Below are 6373 nucleotides of genomic sequence, written 5' to 3' on the forward strand. Positions count from 1 at the left end.
GTCAACCAAAACCCTAGCAATGAATTTGTCTTCAAATTGCATTGTAATATGCAATGCTCGATTGTGATTCAACCCTTCAGGTGGTATCTCATCTTTGTGGAAGACGATCTTATAACTTTCTAGTACTTGCCCTACCATATTGGCCAACTCTTCGCCGGTGATGTTATTGGGTACATAAGCTTCACTCAGCACTTTCATTAAAGCGTTCTTATGCGCCTATGAATTCTGCAACAGTGACAGGATGGATATCTAAGCTGGGGTTTTCTTCTGATGGTCAACGACAGAATACTCCTTTGCTTGTACTTTCCTGCATAGGTCATCTGGCCCTGTTTCAATGACAGGCTGCCTGGTAGTGGCATCCTTACTTAGTCCTCCCAAATGTTTAGTTGTATAGACTCTTCCAATCCTAGTCATTCCTTGTGCAGCATTGGATTCCTCCATTTTTGCCTTTCCCTTTTGCCGAGCTTCGGCAACGTAATCCTAGGGTATTACTTTTGAGTCGAAAGGAGGTATGGTTGATACTGTCACTGTGAAAGGTGTGACCACTTCTACTTCAAATGGAGCGGGGGTGGCCGCAGATAGAGCTACCTCTACTTCAAATGGAACCAGTGCAGCTACCTCGACCTAGATTGGTGATTGAATCTGTACCACAATAGGAGTAAGCGTGACTGCAACTTTAAAGTCATCGCCTTCTAGAATAAGACCAATCGACCCCTCAGGGTCCCATTCTTCGTTCGTATCTATCACATGTACACCACCACCTTTATGATCAGGGAGTGGGTTGTTGCAGACATTGAGTGCGACTTTCTTTGCATGTATGACCTTGTTGTTAATTAGCGTTTGGATCTTATCTTTCAATGTTCAGCACTCATCAGTGGTGTGCCCCTTCATACCGGAATGGTATGCACAAATTTTGTTTGGATTGACCCATTGGGACGGATTCTCTAATGCCACAGCAGGAATGAGGGTGACATAACCAGCGGCTTTCAACCTTTCATACAGTTGGTCGATAGGTTCAGCAATAGTGGTGTATTGTCTGGGTGGCTTGCAGTCGAAATTGGATCTTGGTCTTGGAAAGTTTTGGTGAGTTGGAGGTGATTGGAAATGGGATGGTTGGGAGTTATAGGTGTGATGGATAGTGGTTGGTTGGGAATATCTGGGAGATGAAGGCTGATATGTAGGCGGTGATGCTTGGTATGTGGGCGGAGGTGTTTGATATGTGGGTGGAGGTGTTTGATACATGGGTGGAGGTGTTTGATAGGTAAGTGGAGATTTTGGGCCTTGGGCCACCATTACTGCCCCAATGTCTCTCTTCTTTGATATATTGTCTGATTGTAACGCCTTGTTTGTGGCCTGTAATGCCTCAAAATTCGTTACCATCCCACTTTTGATGCCTTCCTCAATTCTTTCCCCAAGCTTAATGATATCAGAGAACTTATGGTTTTCAATACATCAATCTTTCATAATACTGCAGATTCTGTGCTCTAACGAAGAATTTGTTCATCTGTTCCTCGTCCAAAAATGGCTTGACCTTGGCCGCTTCCGACCTCCAACGAGTAACATACTCGTAGAAGGTTTTGGTGGGTTTCTTTTTAAGATTCTGGATGTAGAAAACTCAGGTGCATTCTCTGTATTGAACCTGAACCGGTCCATGAAATCTGACACCATATTTACCCAATTAGACTATTTCTTGGGATCCCGGCTGATGTACCAGAACAAAGCATCTCTAGTAAGACTTCTCATAAAGAGTTTCATCCAGATATTTTCATCCTTTCCGACCCTGACAAGCTTGTTACAATAGGTCCTCAAATGAACCCTTGGGATCACCTGTACCATCAAACATCTCAAACTTGGGAGGTTTATACCCTTCTGGTAGTTCTACGTTTGGTTGTATGCATAGGTCTTCATAGTTCAACCCTTCTATTCCTTTGCTGCCTTCGATACCCTGAACTCGAGTCATCAACTTCTTGAGTTATTCAACCATGTTTTTAATGAGTAAGTCCTTCTTGGAGGATTTCGGTGTATAGGAGATTGGTTGGATAGAGTGAGGTACGGTTTCTACGATATAGGGTTGCTTTAATGAGTGTTACATCCCGTCAATTTGATATTGTATTTTTGAGTGGAACTAGCGTAAGTACCAAGTAAAATAGACAAATGCGCACAAACTAGCCTGAACACCACTATTAGCTATAACAAACAATTATACGTGATCTAGGAGCATGACGTGAATTCAGGACATTGAACTTATTATCTATTCAATGAACTACAAAGTACAAATGCTATTTTGAGACAATTTGATATAACTATCATGTGCTTAGATGGAAAGCAGTATGAATTGAATTATTTTATGTCAAATGTTTGTCCTACAAATCTTTATAAGTCAAAATCTACTAGTTCTACCATATTTTTACACAGATTGGACAAATTAGCACAAAATTTCAATTTCAAGTACCTTGAGCAATAACAAGCAGCACTAGTTAAAGAATTATAAAAAAATGTGTATTTTTAACCTGGATATTTTAATAAAATAATAATGTATGTATTAATTTTATATGGTACCACATGACAACAATAGTAAATTATATTATAGTAAGGTGTAAAAAGTGTATTAAAAGCGAGTAGTATTTTAGGTAATTTGAAATAATTTTTAATTATGTGGGTAATTAGTTAGTTACCGGGTAACGAGACATTACTTAATTATCAAATAATGGATAAAGATTAAACTTTTTCCACCCCACCTCCACGTGGCAGTAAGCCACTAAACCAAACAAATGACTTATAGTTCCTTTTTATTACGTGGATATCTAAGGCAATGTGGCAAATGACTAGAAAGAAGTTTATTAGGGGCGGTGGTGAGGTAAAGTCCGAATAGAAGGCAATATATATCCTTCTGATTGTCTTTATTCAGATTGTTCGCTTAATAGAAATTGAATGACAATTTTACTTAAATGCTTTCAACCAGACTCTTCTGGGAGATGCATTGCTAATCAATCACGAAGACTCATTCTTTTTATTCTATTGGATCGTGTTAATTTTTCTCAAATTTCTTGCTTGTGGGATCATTATATTTCAATGAATAAGTTATGGGGGTTGTATTGTCTTTACGATGCATTTTGAGGGATAATGGATTACTCGACATGCTCAACCACTCTCTGTAGGGAGAAAAGGATAAAGAATTGTTGATGTTCAAAGTGACTTCTTATTCGGTTTCAATTTTATGAGAAGTTGCATTGGCTATTACGTTATGGTATTGATTGATGTGGATTATTTTGTGAGACTATGGGTTGAGGTGCTGAGGTCGATAAATGTTAATATTTGAAGGGTGACACCTTTACGAGAACATGGAGATGCTCTTGATTCCTGAAGAAGTATCATGTCGAAGCTCTACTGAATCATTAACCTCCTATTTGGTATAAGTGCCATGAAGTTATTCGACGTTTCTCTACAGATGATAGTAAACCTTCTTTAATCTAGGTCTTCTGCAAGATGAAGTTTCCTTTCTGGATAGGTAACCAAAGTTAGAGTTGTACAATCCGCTTAATTGAAAAGAGGAAATTCCTCGGCCAATTCTCTTCTTCCCTTATAGTATTTCATTCAACAAGCAAGCAGTGCGATAGCATTTTCAAAGGTCAAACTTGAGCTAGCCATAAACGTCAGTTTAGTCGTGTTTCAAGAGAAACGGCTTAGGTATGTTAAGGTTATCCCTTATTTCTTTTGGCATGATCCAAGTAACGATACGTAAACGTAATGTTATTCCATAAGTGGTTCTGCTCTTAGCAGTTAAGGATGTCTGTATTATTCATTCATATAAAGTGATATTCAAGCATGTCCAAGTATGCTCCTAAGTCTTTATTGAGGTATTTGATAAAGATGTTAATGTTATAACATAGTAATACATGCATCTTCATGTATTTACCACCGGTTGGGCAATTACACAGTTACCATGGAGCTACGGCCGGTTGGGCAGTTACATATTTACCACCGAGCTACGGCCGGTTGGGTAGTTACACATTTACCATCGAGCTACGGTCGGTTGGGCAGTTACATATTCACCACCGAGCTACGGCCGGTCGGGCAGTCATGCATTTAGCACCGCGCTACGGCCGGTCGGGCAGTTACCACTAATCAGTTGGGCAGTCATGCATCATACGATATGAATAATAGTCTCAAAGTGAAGCATTATATATGCAAGTATGAATATATGGTGGCGCTTCAGAGATGCAGGTTGATTCTCATATGTCATTAATTAATGTTGACTTATTGTTATATTTCAGTTCTGCCTTACATACTAGGTATATTATTCGTACTGACGTCTTTTTGTTGGGGACGCTACATTCATACCTGCAGGTATAGATAATCAGTTTGACGAGCCCTCATCGTAGACGAGATTGGCATTCAGTGAAGGATCGGTAAGACTCCACCTCATTCGGAGTGCAGCCGAGTCTATGAGTCATCGTGTCAGAGTTTTACTACATACTTATGGGTCAGCCGATACCCTATCCCATTTGATGTTAAATAATCTTAGAGGCTTTGTAGATGGAGGTCCATGTTGTACAGTATGTTAGAGGCCTTGACGATCCATATTTATTAATGTTTTATGAACGATGGTTCATTAATATAACATTTTCCCACTTACAATTGTACATTACGAGTTGTAGTGATTTGGCACATGATAGTTACACAAGGAATGAATGAGTTACAGAGTGATTCGCTTAGGCCAGTACGGCACCGGGTGCCAGCCACGCCTCCCAAGGTTGGGGCATGACAATGAGTGCCAGAGACTTGGGTGTAATGATGGTCATTGGTTGAGTTAGGATCGAGAATGAATTGTGGTGTGTTTTGGGGATTGTGGTAAGTGGTGGTTGGTGGGTACTGAATTGGTTGATGGTGATGTTGTGGCGGAGTTTGTATTGGTAAGGGATTGAAATTTTGGGGTGGGGTTGCGTATTGATGTGGTGCATGAGGGTTTTGCGGATGTTAGTTTGGTGTGTTTTGGGAGGTGCTGGGTTCTTTGTGTTTTGTTGGTTGATGTCGGGGACATTCAGGGTGAGTGACAAGTTGACCAAATTGCGTACCTGCTCAAGCTCTCCCTGTAGCTCCAATATCTTTATGTTCTAACCTTAAGACTAGATCATTTGGTGTCAGAGTACTTCGACCATCTGAAGCTTCTGCGTTCTCAGCATTATCCTTTCGAATATCAGTTAAATCGTCCATTTTTGCTTTTTCTTTGCCTTTTGTGTTGCTTGGAGGAGGAGGTGGTGGAGAGCCTCTAGATCTGGTGTGATATGCTGACGATGCCAGTATGCACGAACCAACCTTAGGGGATGGTAATAAAGAATAAAGAAAAAACAAAAAGGTAGACAAGTCAGTGAGGATTCTGAAATATTTGCAGTATTTAAACACATATTGCGGGAATGTAAATTCGTGTCCTAATTTGGGAGCCTCGTTGTGCCCGAGGTAGGCCTAGCGACAAGTAGATTTGGAGAACTTTAGATGCCAAAATACTTCATTTCATAATGTAAAAATAGACGAATCCCAAAACGACACTAAGACAATAGAAAAGTAAATCACTACTGGCACTTGGCCTTATTACATTTAGGTAAGCAAATAAATCTAGCCTACTTGGTCCCAGAAGGAACTTCCCCAGATTCGATCTTCTTGACTCCATCATACAGGTTCCCCAGCTCGCGCAGACCCAGCAGCAGGTAGGCTCTGGCCAGATGTCCTCCTTCACTTCCTTCAGCATTCTGGCAATCCTCAATCCTCTTTATGACTTTACCCTCCAGCTCCACTAATCCTCGCTCCATATATTCCAACTTTCTATTGGAAATGATAGCCATCTCTTTCCACTTGTCGATTAATCTCATATTTTTCTTGTGTATCTCCCGGTGCTCATTCTCGGAGTCATGGACCCTCTTGCGCAGCCTGTTGTACTTGACTTGAGCTTCAGCTTCTTCGTCTATGATCTTATTCTCTCGACCAGCCCCTGACATCACCATCCCCTTTAGATTGTCCTCTAACCATGTTGGGAAGAGAGGTTCACACCCCGCATGATACCTGTCTGGCTCAATGATGTTCTTTTCCATAATGATCTTGTAGTGCCACATATGCTGAGCTTGGAACTTGTAAAGGACATCATCATCCTGAAAGCCTACTCTGAAATGGCTCATTTTGGCGATCCTGGGTACAACCTGTTTCTGTCCTGCTTGCCTCATGACTCGGATAGGGACATAAAGGTATATCCCTCTCAACCCAATCAGCATCAAGTGTGGAGCGTCCCTGGATCTGATGATGAATTCATTTGTTGGGAACCATTCAAACATCCATTGCACTTGTTCCTCGGTCAGATTGTCGAAGAACTCTACCCACCCTT

At 40.8% G+C, this 6373-nt stretch overlaps 1 long non-coding RNA gene across 1 annotated transcript; it reads left to right on the top strand.

Annotated features, from left to right (window-relative positions):
• The first annotated feature begins 2885 nt into the window (after positions 1-2885).
• On the top strand, positions 2886-4623 carry LOC142176531 (uncharacterized). Its single transcript, XR_012705191.1, has 2 exons — positions 2886-4224; positions 4348-4623. It is a non-coding gene; the product is annotated as an uncharacterized LOC142176531 (long non-coding RNA).
• Positions 4624-6373: the final 1750 nt, after the last annotated feature.

This window comes from Nicotiana tabacum, chromosome 22 (assembly GCF_000715075.1).
Source record: "Nicotiana tabacum cultivar K326 chromosome 22, ASM71507v2, whole genome shotgun sequence".
NCBI lineage: Eukaryota > Viridiplantae > Streptophyta > Magnoliopsida > Solanales > Solanaceae > Nicotiana > Nicotiana tabacum.